General features: G+C 43.8%; 1 long non-coding RNA gene across 1 annotated transcript; it reads right to left on the bottom strand.

The window, feature by feature from the left end:
• Positions 1-12,880: 12,880 nt before the first annotated feature.
• Positions 12,881-14,291, bottom strand: LOC113966596. Its single transcript, XR_003533890.1, has 2 exons — positions 14,237-14,291; positions 12,881-13,976 (listed from the first exon to the last, which is right to left on the bottom strand). It is a non-coding gene; the product is annotated as an uncharacterized LOC113966596 (long non-coding RNA).
• Positions 14,292-15,608: the final 1,317 nt, after the last annotated feature.

The raw sequence follows: 15,608 nt of genomic DNA, 5'->3' as shown, positions 1-15,608 counted from the left end.
ACAGAAACAGATCAAGTCTTAATTTTCCTGCTGTTCCAGCCACCAAGCATATTTGCCTACCTACACTGAAAGAATTATGCACTGTTGTGCTGCAAATAATGGCCCCCTATATGCACTGAAATAATCCTTGGATTGGCTTTAGTCCCTTCTGCCAGAGCCCTCATTGCCTCCTACCGGGAACTAGGTATGCCTGTATGCAGAGAGCCAACACAGGAGGACAGTGGACTACAGGTGTTATGGGGATAGAAAATATATCTTCTAAAATTAATAAATTAAGTAATGGGGCAGCTGTGAATAGCCTATGCAGAGAAAAGAAGGAATGAATAGCACAGCATAGCGTAGCCCAGACTTTCTATTTTGGTTATTAGTTAGTTATTTATGTGTTCCAGTCACTTGATCTCACAGACTTCCATTCTAGCTTAGGCTGGATAAAATCATGTTTTTCTTCCCTCTCAAAGCATGTTTCCAGGTTCTGGCTTTGGACATCCTGCCTTGATATGAAGGAGGTTGCAACCCTCTCCCTTTAACACCCCCCTTCTGCTGCTCCAGCCCAGCAGAGATCCTGGGCCCCCGGCTGCTCACATGGGCTTCTTCCCTCCAAAGAGCGTAGTCAGTGTGAGTGAAAAAAACAGAAATCAATGTCCAGATCTCAAGTATTTTTCTTAGCTTTAAAACATGCTAGAGCTATAGAGCTGGCACAGTAACTGAGGGAAGCCTTCCTCTCACTCGAGTGCCTTTCCCCTGTGAGCAGGGACTGCTGCCACTGCAGCAGAATCCAGCTGCTGACTGCCCCGAGTGCTCGCTACCGGGGAAGCTTGCACAGCTTCCAGAGCACAGACAGCAAGGTGTGCCTGGGTGGCTGCAAGGCAGAGCCCTTGCACATAAAATCATAGATAAGCACATAATCAGACGGTATTTTAGCAGCTATGTGCTACAAAGCCTGGAGAAGGTTGCCCTGCTAATATTTGACTTGGCAGTGGTTTTCTCTGAGCCCTGTGCTCCTCCTGATTCCTGTGTGATGAACCAGGGTTTTAGAAGAGCACAGAGCAGATCCCCTCCTGTGGAACCCCTCTGATGCCTCAATCCCCTTGCCCAGCTCCTGCATGAATCCCTCTCCCTGCCATCCCTGCATCTCCATCTCCACCTCCTTCCTGCTCATCTGATCTCAGCACCCCTTTCCCCTCCTTCCCCCCGCCAGCTCCCAGCTCCATGCGAGATCCCTGTCCCTTGATCTCTGCCCCAATTGCTTCACTCCTCCTTCGAGCCAGGCCTTTGCCCAGCCAGTTGAGTTCTCTAAAAGCCTTGTAATTTCATTTAGCTTCTGACCCTTTGGCTTCAGGCTGAATTTGGCCAGAAGCCTTGGAGAGTAGGACAGAGAAGGGCAAGAAACACCAGGATGTTTGAAGAGGGTGGTTTTCTAGTTTCAGTAGTCAACCTCCACATCAGAAAAAACACTGGTGCTGTTGGTCCTCAAAGGTTTTATTCTTGAGACTGGGATGTCACAGTCAGACCGGTAAGGGCACCAAGCGCCTTGTTGGTGCCACCCAAATCCCATACCAGATCTGTGATCAATCAAATTCTGCTTCCAGGGCTGTTATCTGGCACTTCCCACATTCTCAAAATTAAAACCCCATTAAAGATGAAGTGTGTGTGTTTCTCTACGTACACGTTTGTGCACACACTAATGTCTCAGGACTGGTGGGACCAGGCTAGGGCTATCATTACAGCCACACCACAACCTACCACAGGCGCCAAGGGCTACAGCTCTCCATGGAAACTCTAATCCCTGTGATGGGATCTTAGTTTTGTTTGGTTTGGTTTGTTTTTTTTTTAAGAAACCCACAAAAAATAGCTGAGAGATCGCAGAGCTAGATAGAAAGCTTTAAGAAGACAAGAACGCCAACACCTTATCACACAGGCTGCCCCTAGCCCTACTCCCCAAACAGTCAAGCTGGCTTTTAGGGTTTGTTTCTGGAGACACAAGTTATTTATGATTTCCACCCACCTCTGTGTCAACACACACCTCGTCTGTTGTCTCTCCTTTGTCAGTTAAAAAAATAAATAACAAAAAACCCCAGATAAAAATGGAGGGCAATTTCATCACCTACACATCTTTTCCTATATAATTTGTCCTGGACAGATGAATAGAAATGATGGAAGTGGTTTAAATGTACAGTGGAGAAGCTGTTTGTCCATCATATGCTTAAGGGAAAAAATAGCAACACCACCCACTGATTATGCAGTCAGTATTATAACTTTACATATACTGCTGTGTGGAATGGATTTAGGAATGACAGTATCATTGTATACCAGTTGAGGATTCATTTTCTGGCTAATCTATAGCTCAGATCATTACTCACAAAGCACAGCTCTGGCCTGGCTTTCTCACTGTGCTGTAATAACAAAGTTAGAGAGTGCTAAATCTAACCAATTTCCACGCAGCATTTCACTGCCTTTATCGTGGCATCGGTGCCGCAACTTTAGGGAGGGATGGAATAACAAATGCTCGATTTCCATTTTCCTGTCCAGTGCATTCAGGTAGTGCTTCATGTCCCGTCAGTCCCAGCAGTTGCACATTTGAAAAGCACTGGGCACTTTCAGTTCCCTCTCCTAGGAGACAGACTTGCCCCACAGGTGTTGTCACCTGCTGTTACCCAGCACAGCGATGACATCACGAGGTTAGGTGCTCTCAACAACCTACATCAGGCTGTGACACAAGCTGATCAATTGTTGAAGTGCTAAACTAGACCTGATTTAAAAGGGAAAAAAAACCAAAACCCAACATATGCCCCAATTCAGTTCTCCATAGGAAACATGGATATTTGTCAATGGGGAAATGCTACTGTTTTGAATGTCTGTATGGTGTATGGCCTTCTGCATTACAGGCCAGTGCAACATGGCCCATTTATAATACAGAGCAGCAGACACTATATAGGAAACAGCAAGGGCTGCTACAAACATTTGGTTTATGAGATTAAATAAAATGTGTTTATCAAGTCATGAGCTGCATATAAAAATAAGAAATTGTACCAAGTGTATAAGAAGTCCATCTTCTAACACACTGGCAGGGTTCAAATAAAGACTTCAACAGTAGCATCTAGAAAAAAAAAGAATTCCAACTCCTTTAAGCATCCTTTGAGAGCTATTTGTCCATCTATGGGCCATGGGCTTTCCTTTCTCTCTCAGGCCACTGGGACAGTTGGTTCCAGACCTTCTCTATATCTGTTAAAGTGCCAGGTGCACCTGAAGGATTTAAAGCATATAGGTCTTTGTGCAGGAAGCTAATCTCTTGAATTTTATCTGTTAATTAACTAGATACCAAATGGAGAGTACAGGTGTTTGGCAGTTTCAGGAGACACACACCACAGTGTCAGCAGCTGCCATTGTATTACCTGAAACTGCCAAATGTTCCTCACTCATAGCCCTGCACACAGGCCTGTACCAGGGGTTACCCAAATGCTGTGGCTCTCTGTGCTGCAATAAGATTTTGATCAGCCTTAGCAGTGGAGGAGGCTCAAGTCTCAGACTGATGAGACCCAGCAGATCTAACCATTGGGTTTACGATGTTGTGGTCCCAGCTGTGCTTCTGCCTGAGGTCTGAAATGACAGCAGGGATGCTCCATGGTACTTGTGCCAGTGTCTCTGCTCCCATGGTGCTGGTAAGCCCAGGGAGAAGCAGTCTAGAAATCAGCCTGACTGGCAACATGTGGCAGCAGCAGAGGCCACAGCCTCCAGCTGCCCTTGTCAGAAAGGTAGGGATGCATCTCAGGGGTTATGGCATGGTGGGAGGAAGGAGGAGAAGGATCACTCATCTCCTCCACAGACAAACAGAAAGGTCTGCAAGATGACACAGCATCCTCACATCTTATCGCCAACCCTGCCAGGGTCATATGTTTGAAGGTCTTGGCAGCCCATGAAAATGGGGTGGATGGGAATGGATCTGAATACCATGGCCCTCGTAGCTTCATGTCCAGAAAATGAGCAGTTAGAATTGGCTTCAGGTGGAAAAATATTCAAGTTTTAATACAAACAGCCTCGCTTCTCTGAGTGCCCCTCTCCCTTTCCCCCATTTGTCTTGCTTGGTTTTGTCTATGGTAGGGGTTCTGGTCTGCAGGTAGGAGGTAGCTGACGGGTACTGCAAAGGTACTGTAAAGCAGTTCAGGATCTGTTTTCACTGCTATGTCCCAGGCTACCATTTATCTCCTAGTCACAGCTTTAAGAGGAATGAGTTTAAACATGGTGTAGCAAAGATAATCAGAGATGCCCATTGCCCTGTCATGAGCACAGGACAGCTATAGCTGCAGCTGAGAGGAAGCAGTGGTAAAACCCCAAGAGGATACTCAGTGAGCATCCAGGCTTGATTTTTCAAGGGATGCTTAAGATAACAATGCGTCCAGCTCCCATAAATATCCTCTGAAGACCCATACCTCCTGCAGGGACACACCCACCGAGTTTGTCTGCAGGAGCTGCAGAATGCCTGATGCAGGCACAGCAATGACAGAACAGCAGGGTTCCCTGGTGAGGCCACCAGAGCTGTGAACAGACAGCAAGGTCTCCTTTCACCCCAGCCCCCAACTGATTATCATGCTCCAGGAAGGTTTTGCATGTGCAAGATATCTTTAAGGCCTGCTGCCAGCTTTTTGTCAAAGCACTGATTTTTCATGATGTGAGTTACTGCTTTCTTCTAGTAATTATTGATAATGCTGTTGGATGAATTACAGACATTTAAAAATGAATTAGATTGTATGTGTGTCTGTCTCTCCCGTCCCCTTTCTGTTTCTCCACCACAGGATCTATGGCTTTGAAACATTGATACATATTCATTACAGCTTCTAAGACTTGAAAGGCATAGCTAAAGGGAGAGCTCAGATCAACAAGAATGTGAAAGCAGCAATGAAAGCAGGATACGTGGCTGTAAGTACAGTGAGTAAGCAGCATTTGAGCAGTTAGCACGTGGAACAAGGTACCACAATATCTGAATCCTGGTCCTGGTTCTGCTACTATCTCTGATGGCTGCAGTCAGGAATTTGTGGCTTGGCTCCCTCAGCCATAGCATTGACATGGTGATGCTTACCAGTCCTCTGAAGCATTATGCTACATAAATGCCATCTCAAATTGGTGACAAATGAATCCAGTTATTACCTTTCCTGTCATTTCCAGTTGTCAAAACAATGAAACCAGTGAGAAATTCTTTGGGGAGAAGAAAAGCCCTGAGCGTGTTCCAAAACCACAGGTGAAAGCATCCTCTGTTCATAGTGTTCAGAATGGAATCCCAGTGGCAGATGGTGCACACACACTTTTCTACAGTCGTGCACGCACTGGCACACATGCTCCATGCTTCCACAGAGACATGTTTTGTTCTGTCTTGTTTTGAAGAGTTCCCAACACAAAAGTTCAAACAATGTGAAAACTTTGGATGTCTCTTTCATACCTGTTCCTATAGTCTGAGATGTGATGAGAAAAGGCAGATGAAAGATGAATTTGGGTGTCTTAGGTGCAGGTGTGAGGACAAGCAAATCATCTTTGTACCAGTGGGGTGGCATGGTATCAACAATCTGATCTGGCCCTTTTTTCTCCTTTTCCGCTGCAGCTCCCTGTGTGCATTTCTTTGACATGAAGGTGTGTCTAGCACCAGAAGGCACTTGGCTAGTGGCCTCCATTTAGGACAAGACAGAAAATCACATTTGGTAGGAATTCAATCATTAATCTGGAAGACAACCTTCCCAACTGAATTTTAACTACTGAGAAGTTTTAGATTTTAGCAACCTGGCGGTTTTTTTGTTGCCAAATCAATGCAGCTGGAGAATTCCCAAGCAGGCCTTGCTGTGACATCTGAGCAGTTCTGCCTCTCCCTGGCACAGCTTCAGAATGCAAAACTGTTGCATTTGGGACATCTTCAAGCTCTCATATGAAAGCACAGTCACCTGTTAAAACTCTGCCTAGACTACTCATTTAGTGCCTTTACAATAAAGGCACCACCTGCAATTTTTTTATTTCTTCCTGAGAATTGCTTTATGCTTGTGTTAAATGAGAGGCTGAAGAAAAGTTTCATATTAACAATAAAAGCCTCAGCAAAGAGCAGGTTGAGCAAGGAGCAATGCTTGAATAAGCTTTTTCTGTACGGCTTCTGATGCTAATGTGTCTCAGATTTTATCCCCAGAGATGAGAGACTAGCTTTCACTTTCTAGCCTCTCTACCAGCCTTGCCAGTGAAAGAGGGAGACAGTTTCCAGCAGTGATGGTATTTCTGACGTGCACTGATCGAGTAGGAACTGGACTGGGACTAAGTTCATTTCCTATCTGCTGACAGCCAGTTAGCACGTGATAGAAATTTGCAGTCCCTGCTGGTGTGGGAGCTGGATTCATATTGGCAAACACCACATGAAAAGGCTGTCTAACCCATTACTAAACTGTTGATGCCAAGACATTTCTCTATCTCCTGTGAGGATTCATTTTATAGTCTTTATGATGAATAGCCCTTGATATAAAATAGTAGGGGATAAAAAGGTACAAAATAGAAAAAAGCATATACAGGAAGAAAGCATAGCTCTTTGTTTCTTGATGCACAAAGATCCATCTCTGAACTCTGGAAATATGAAGGCTGGATAATGGATGCCATTAGATTTACAAAGGAGACCTTCTTTTGTCACCTACATAAAGGTCACATCTGGAACATAGGCTCTAACCATCATGTGTGAACAGGGATGCAAAGCATGTTTCCAGGAACCCTGAGAAGCTGTAGTCCCCAGGGATGCTCTGTGAAGATGAGTAGAGTTGGGACTTACTGTAGTTGAAGCAAGAGTCCCTTCTTCCCCTAATGCACCCAGAAGGGAGGTCACATAAGAAACAATCCTCAGACAAATAAAACACAAGTCTTACACAAGAGTGCCTGAGCTGAGCACTTTGCCAATCCATGGTAAAGCACAGGGTATGAATTAATACTCTAACTCACTTTATCATAAGTACATCATAGAAAACTCAGTAAACCCATCACACAGTAGAAACCATGTGTCAGCCCCCAGGTCTGCTTTCTTCTGGGTTTCTCTTGGAGTTTTTCCTCTGCCGTTGCCCTGCAGCTCCCTCTTCGCAGGGTAGAGGTGGCAAGATCTGCTTGCTAACATGAATCTGGCAGAAGGCAGCCAGGCACTTGACAGCATAAGCCAAATTAGTACCATAGGGCAAACATCTCTGTCCCAGTTTTACATTGGAAGCATGGACCAAGTGCAGTGTTAGGTAGGCCATGAAATTTGTTGCTTAATTTACGCACACTTGACACTTCAGAGAGCATTGAAGGGCTGCTCCTTAAGCTGTTCAAGAAGCAGCAGATAGAGTGAAGGAACAATGGTTTGGAGAGTCAGCCCTGCTACCTAACTGATGGGATGCCTTAGGGCAACACCACCCCACATGAACCACAGAACACGTATTTAGTCATCCTTTCCTGGAGGGACTAATCATGCCCCAAGTGTTACTAGAGACACTTCTTATTGAGGTTGTGCCTGTGGCAGCTGATGCACCCTCATAAACCATCACAGGTAAGTCAGTAGCTTTGACTTACAGTGGCAAGATAGTTCTGCTTGATGACAGGCTTCTTTAACATGGCTTTTATCAATGCCTTTCTCCCAAGATAAGGAGACTGTCAGAAAGATATCAGCAGTGGTTTAGGGGCATCTGGATGCTGCTGTTCTAAATTAATAGCAGGACAACCTCCGTTCACATGTCCTGGTGTGAGGCGTCCCAGGAGGCTTAGCCACAAGGACTGTAGTACTCATGACACCAGTGTATGGGTTCCTTACAGTCAACTGTATCATGTCCACAAAGTTACCTTCTAAGGATAGATTAGGCTTCAAGTGGGCTGTATATTTCCCTCTGATAGCAGGCTACCTGGTCTCATACTGTCTGTGTCCATCATCTCCCATGGCCAGACCACTCAGGAAAATAAACCACAGTCAGAAGCTTGGAGAGTAGGAGGAGGCATAACACTGGAAGTTCTTTCAATCAGCAAGCCATAAAAGGTCTTCACTTTGAGAAAATCTGTGTCTCTAAAGAGAGAAGATGTTTCTGTGGATCCACACAGGAGATTCCAGCTGAATGGCATGCCAAGTGCTGGAGCTGCAGTAGACTGTTACTGTAGACCATGGGTTTCCAGGTCCTAACAGACTAAGTGTGGTAGAGACCAAGGCAGGCACAGACCCTCACAGGGCAGTACGGGATACAAAAAGACTTAAATCAAACTTAAAACCTCAGTGTGTCTCCTTGCTGATATTGGAAGAGGTGGGCACATTGAGGACGGAGGAGCAAACTCCAGGCTATTAGTAACAGGGCTAGTAAATGTAGGTTATGGATTAAAGGAGCTAGTTGTGGGTGCTGTGATATTGTATCACCATGGGCAAAGAGAGGTGGCATGGAGAGGAATAAAATAAATCTGTCTGACAGGAGTTCATTGCCCATGCTAGAGTGCATGCATATGCCAGAGCCTGGGTCTGTGCTACTGGCTGCCTTCCCAAACTAGTGCACAACAAGGCAGGAGGGAAATGACAAAATCTATTTCCGAGGTTCTGGCAGACGGAAACAAATTTTTCCTCAGAAGGGAGAGTCCAACATATTTTTTCTACCTGTTCAATAAGCCACAGAACCAACAAAGATAGCAGTCTTCTCCCTTGGACAGTATCTTTTCCTCTTTGCACTGCCACTGTCTATCTGTGGCAGGCTGGTTTAGAGACTTCTCAGTCTGAGCTGAGGGATCAAATGCTCCACTGCTTCTTCTTGATGGCAGCTCATTTCAGCTGTGCAAGAGGAGAACAGGAGGTATCCGATCTTGAGCTGCCTTCAGCTACAGAAGTTGAGTGGTGTCTCCCACTCTGTGCATGCTCAGCTACATACACACATAGTCACCACCCTCCGCCTCAGGAGGCTACTTATCCCTACAGGCAAGGGCTGTATTCCCACTGTGTGCAAGAGAGTCTTCTGCAAGTCCCTCCTGCTATTCCACCTCCTGCGCATGGAAAATGCCTTCACTGGCCAGGAAGAACTCTGTAGGGATAGCTATGGTTGCAAGCCTTCTCCATCACTAACGCCCATTGTCCCTGTGATCCCAGCTACCTGAGGGAAGTGAGTCATCTCAGCTATTTCAGATACTAATGTGATGCATGAGGGAGCCTTTAAGCTATGTCCACAGCTCTCCTTCTGCATAATCCAAGATAGGTCTCCTTCCTTTTCTTTTCTGGGATGCATCAGAAAGCTGAGCTGTTAATTCATTCTTATATGTTCTTTAATTCTTCCATATGTATAACAGCTGTATCTCTGAATTGCTAACACAAGATCACTTCTCATTATACTGAAGAAAAAGTATAGGAATTCATTCTCATTTTTAAAGTCAGACAAAGAATTCTTATATTGACTGGCTTTGGGCAAGAAAGTCATCATCAAAGAAGCAGAGGAGCATGACTATCTATCTATGTATCTATCTATGTAATGTGTGTGTGTGTGTGTGCGTTTAGAGTGTGTCTGAAAAATAAAACTCTTCTGTATGCTAATTTTTCCCTTTGAGTTTCCAAGACAACAGTGGTTTCACTCAGTGCTGTCCCCATATGACTCCCTGGTCCTCCCTCTTCAGAGATGACTTTGTGGTTTGTAAGGCCACTATTTTTTCCTTCATTTCTGTACCTTTTCCACATGTTTCTAATCACCCACACTGAACTATCCTACCCCTGGTATCTGTGAGTACCAACACACAAGAAGTTAGCCCAGAATAAGCTTAGAGTGTAATCCTGAGGAGAGCATCAGCAACTATGGTGTAATGGCCCCATGTGTACATTCTTTCCCCATGTTTCATGCGGAGTCACTTATTCCATTTTCAAATAAACTATCTCACTTGACTGTGGGGTAGAAGTAGGTCCATGGGAAGGTTCTGTGCTGTCACGCTCTGAAGATCACACTTTAATCTGGGAAACCTTTTATCTGGTATAACTTGTTCTGCATCTGTATCCAAAGGCATTCAGAGGCATGAGCTCTCCTCATTAAATTTGTACTCTAGGAGGCATCTCAATAACAGATAGCAGTGGTTATGCCCACAGCACGGAATAGGATTTAGCAGCATATTTCCTAGACTGGCACAGTCACTTAATAGATGTCATTTTTGCACAGGCACATACCAGCAGTCTTGTCACTTCAGTTTGCCACTGCCACTTTATGCTCTGCAGCTTGGATTTTCCTGCTTATACAGCTAGGCAAGAAGCCTGCAGAAGTAATGCAGCAGTGCCTATATCCTTCCCCACTTTCCACTGGACACATGTCCTTCTATTGTCTGAAGTGCTCGCCTGTTGTGAAACAAACCTGAGGGCTTGTCTTACTACCCCTTTCCTGGGAAGGTTGTTCTCCAGCTCCTGCGATCTCACCTGTCGGAACACTTTCCCAATTTTCAAACTATACCCTTCACTGTTGTTCATTTCCATAGAGAGCATCAGTCCAGCTCCTCTCTTTCTTGGCTGAAAACTCGGATCTTTACCTGTTGCACCACTGTCTCCTCCCATGAATCCCCACTTCTGTCCCACAGCAAACATAGTAATGAAAAATCTTGATTAGTAGGGTTCAGGAAACCACAGTGGGATATCACAGATTTCTCAATACTGCTAAGAGGTAGTGATTCAGACAGTGATTTGAAAGAGGCTTCTTCTCCACCTTTGCTAATAGCTCTCATTCCTTATCAGTCTAGAAGATCAAACTTGCTCTCTACCTAGCAGGACATGAATGCTGGTTTGATATAAGCAAGTGCTTATGAAAGCAGTATGGTTCCTGAGGTGCTATAGGAAAGCACAAGAACAGGATTAAATAGCTGCATGTTCTGTGAAGAACTTGAATAAGTTGTTCCTGCTTATCTTTTTTCCAGGCTTCATGCTCCCGCTCTTTAAACTAAAAAGCAGCAGAAAGACAGATCCCAGGTCCAGGCGTTGTTTAGAGCAGCTTAGATTTGGTGCATTCAGATACCTATCTGAGTTTGATACTTTGCAGAGAAATCCCCTTGGAAATGTATTTTTCCCTCCAGAAAGTTGGAGAAAGTGCTCATATTTAGTGTTGGGGTAGAGTGAACAAAAACGTAAATGTTCTAAGACATTGTCTAAAGATTGTGTGTTACTGTAGAGGTGGAAGAGTGCTATGCAGCGTTGCTAGACACCAGTCTGCCCATTGACTTGCTGTAGGATATAGGGCAAAGTGTGTCTCAGTGCCCCATCCATGAAATGCCCATGACAAGTCACAGGAAACCTGGAATATACCATTCATATTTTTAAAATCCATTGAGATCTTCTGCAGAAATTGTTAAAAATCGACAAAATCTTTTTTATTTGGTCTTACTGTTTCAGGAGAGTGGAAATACTGAGAGGATAAAGAGAACAGATCTCTTGAGATGTCCACATTTCACTCTGATCTTGAGCTTGGTACATATACTTTGATTTTTAAAGTCAATGACTTGTGAATTTGAAAACTGTTTTGGGAACCTGTGCTGCCTTAAGCATTCAAGGAGAGCAAGGTTTTGGACTGCAACACATACAAGCAAACCCAGATGCCCCTTTCAGTCAGCCACCTCAATTATGACAGTGAATGTCATGTCTTCTTCTAAAAAAAAAAAAAAAGTCCTAAAGGTAGCTGGTGTCACACCACAAACAAGGTATTTGGTAATCAGATGTCCTTGGCTACATTGTGACCTTGGTCAGTACAGAAAATAATTCCGGAAACCTTCATCACCCTGAGAGATCCTTGATCTTTCAGCACAATACACAGGTTATTACAGCTCTCCAGTGTTCCTGCAGAACAGCAAACAGTCAGATCAGCCAAGAAGCACGCACATGCTCCTTCAGTTCCCAGAAGTGCTGCGTGCAAGACCAACAGCAAAATGGCTTTGTCTACAGGAGCATGCCTTAGGATCACACTTCATAAATCTGTGCCCTAACCTAACTTTGACTATGTGCGTTTATAAAGTATAGGGGATCAAATACAAATGAAAAGGCAAATAATAGCAAATAGAAATGAAAAAAAAAGATAAAAATTTTGAGCAGTAGAGAAAGAAAAGCCTCAATCAGTCTGCAGCATTATTGCACAGCATGGACCCAACTGATGCAAAACTGCTGTATGGGAGCAGTCACCCTTGACTTGTAGGGGATTAGCTGAGGAGATCACAGAGAGGACATCTAGATTCTCAGCTTGTCACAAACAGCCTTGGCACTAGCTATTTACTTGAGATAACAAAACTGTGTATGAAAAGACCCTTTCCAGAGAGGGCAAATCCAAATCTGCAGACATTCCTCCTATGAAGACAAGTCATACCTGCTTTCTACAGCTCACAACTTCATATGGAGCATCAGGATTTACAGAGCATTTCCTTTATGTGCTATCAAAGTCAGTTTTCAGGTGTCAGGCTCAAATTTTAAGAGAGCTAGAGATTTTTACATAGTGCTTTAAGGCACTCTGTAGAGCTCAAAAGCAGATTAAACTGCCCTATAGATATGAATCATGATGTATTTTGGCTGCATTTTGTCTCATCACACTTCAGAAGGGGGTCAGGAACAACCCAAGTCCTCTGTCAATTCTGTTCACACCTGACTGTCACTAGCAAGTGCAAAGGTCTTTAACAACACCATCAGCCAAGGGAGGAAACAATGCAGAGTGCAAAATGGCTCACAGTGAGTCACTTGCAGCTACATGTAAAACTAGCAGCCTCAAAAAGGAAGCATGTGCTTGTTGTGTGATCCTGAATTTACTACTATGGATTAACATATTTTTTCCCCTACCCTTGCAATAGTTCACTGTGGGATTTACAATGTCATGTGAAGGCCCCTTTTATAAACTGTAATAGCTGAAACAATGAAAATCACCACAGACAAGCTGAGTTCTGGCTCAGAATTTTAATACATTTTACAGGTGGGATTTTATATTTGGAGCAGATTTGTAGCAGTCCCTGTTTAGCAATCACAGTTGAAGCTTTCACCCAGATAAACAAAACAGTGTCAATTTTTACACTAATCACAGTTCATGTCAGAATTTCTGATGTAACAATTACAGATCAAGTTGACATAAGAACTTATGGTCAGCTATCCTTGGTTACATCAAAGGTCCATCTAGCCAGGACCCTTTAGTTCATCAGTGATGGGAAGAAACTAGAGGGTGCTTGTTCTTCAGAGACCAAATATCAAATACATGTCTGGAATATCCAGAAAACCCCAAAATTCCCTCTAGCACACTGCAACTGGGGTTTCATGAGCCATTGCTGATGTCTTTATAACTCTCAGTAGGTTTCCCTGCCCTAAACTAGTCCGGACTCCTCTGAAGCCCATGACAGCAAGCACCTACAGTGTCTGCAGCAAAGATCTTCACACATGAACTGCATGTTCAAAGAACCACACCCTTTTAATGGCTCTGTTTCAGCTGTAAGTTTAATTCAGTGCCCCTGCTTCTCTCACCAGCAAGCAACAATTCTCCATGCCATTAGTGAGAGAACAGAAAGGGTCCTGGCTCACTGCTGGGCACAGCTCTCCCAGCAGGTGCATAAAGACCCTAAACCACCCACATTCATCCCAAAAACAGGATCTCATCTGAGTTCTGAATCAAATCCAAGCCCAAGAGGTGTGAACATTATGAAAGAGTAGGGTCAAGATATTTGGGTTCTCACTCCTGCAATTCTTGACCATCCTTGTGGATTGACGCCTGCTTCTTTAAGCCCCTTTGACACCCTACCCAACATCCCTGCAGGGACCCAGGGTCCCAGGGCTCAAGTTCACTACCATGAAGGATCCTGATGCCAACCACTCTCTGTGAAATACTTTGAGGTTACAAATGAAAAGCACATTAAGCTCCATCGTATTAATGGCCCATCCAAGTTAAAGGCCCAAAAGATATCTGCCTTGTCCTGTGATATCTGCCTTGTCCTGTGTCTTCTTTCAGCTCCAACATGCTCTTCATTTGTGCTAAAGGATGTTCACTCAGATCCTGGGGGGAGATGTTCCAGGAAAGCATATTACTAGAAAAGAACTAGTAAATAACAAGAAGCATGGCACAAATGCTTTAGCTGGCTCCAAGGTTGAGTAGGCTGAGCTGAGGGCTGAGCAGTGAACATATCTCTCCATCTCTATTCACATATCAGCCCAACAGGATCCAGTTCTTACTGTTCTGGAATAATTCTAAGCCTGATTTCAGGTGTGGTGTGGGAAGGAGCTAGCGATCAGATGTGCTGAAGAAGCGATACAAACCTTAGTCTGTGGAGCTCAGTTAATTCTCCCTGATATCACTTCTATACCATTAACCTAAGGTTAAATAAAAGTCAGGATAAGGCAATTGCTGGTTGCAAAAGGGGAAAAGGCAACATTCAGTGGGTGTTATCTGTTAGCTTCTCTCACACAAACGTCAGCAGCATCCACACATGCTCACATACACACACAGAGCACCTACTTAAAAGGAGGGAATACTGTGAAAAGGTCAGCAGCTTGTACTCACTTTCTGCTCTCAAGACCACAGAAGAAAAACAGCTCATCAAGTCCACCCCCCTGAGCAGGGTCAGTATTTGTACAAACTTGCCCTAATGATTGTCCTAATGTTCTGAAAAAACCTCTGGTGCTGACAATTCCTGCAGTATTCCTAGACTATCTATTCCTGACCTCACATACATTTTCCTTAGCTTAAAAACAGGTCCTAGTGATTAGCTTAAGCCTCCTTTACTGCAATTTAAGCTCAATACTCCTTTTTATACCCTCAGTAGAAAAGAAGACTGTTTAATTTCCTTTCTCTGGAAAGCAATTTCCTATATATTAAAAGACTTGTTTTCCTACTGCTTCCCTCTAGACCCAGCCTTCTTTAGCCCGAACAACAATAAATCCTTCTGTCTTCCCTCACAGGTTGTGTTTTCTAGACCTCAGGTCCTTTTTATTTCTCTTCTCTGCTTTCCCACCAAATAGGCTGTCTTTATTCACATGCAGCAAACAACATCGGCTGCAGTGTTTCAGCGAGGCTGTTCCACCACAGAGCAGACCATGGCCTCCCATGTTACACACCTCTTTTTTACAGCCTGATATGACATTTGATGTCTGCTCTTTTTTTTTTTTTTGTGGCAGTATGGCATTGACAGAATATGCATAAGGATCTTCAAATCTTACTGGATGGAACAAATAGTTCGTACGTTAAGAGGAAGAGGTGACTAAGTAGAAAAAAAGGCAGAGCTTGTGGACTTTTTTCCTAATCTGGGGGAATTATTATTTCCTTGTACATTTTTCAGGCACAAATGGAAAACACTGTGTTGTATTCTGAACATTGCATTATATTTTGGATGTGGAAAGCCAGGGAGAGATTGACAACATTAAAGAGAAATTCATGGAAGAACAACAAAAATGGTTAAGAAGTAAGAAAGAAAAAAATTAAAAAGAAAGTAATTCTCTATAATTTAATCAAGTGATAATTTCAGGAGAGGATTAAAGGCTTAAGCAAGCCTTGAAGATGGAAACATAAGCAATGCAATGGTTTAGAGTATTAAAGGACAGCAAGCAGATGGTCATAGGAGAATGCACTGACATGAAATTAATGAAAATACCACTTCAGAGTAACCTGGGAGAGTGGGATTTTCTAGGCAGT

This window comes from Neopelma chrysocephalum, unplaced genomic scaffold, assembly GCF_003984885.1.
Source record: "Neopelma chrysocephalum unplaced genomic scaffold, ASM398488v2 Primary Assembly neopelma1_60, whole genome shotgun sequence".
Taxonomy (NCBI): domain Eukaryota; kingdom Metazoa; phylum Chordata; class Aves; order Passeriformes; family Pipridae; genus Neopelma; species Neopelma chrysocephalum.
The sequence above is the reverse complement of the archived record's forward strand: the minus strand, read 5'-3'. Positions and strand labels throughout refer to the sequence as shown.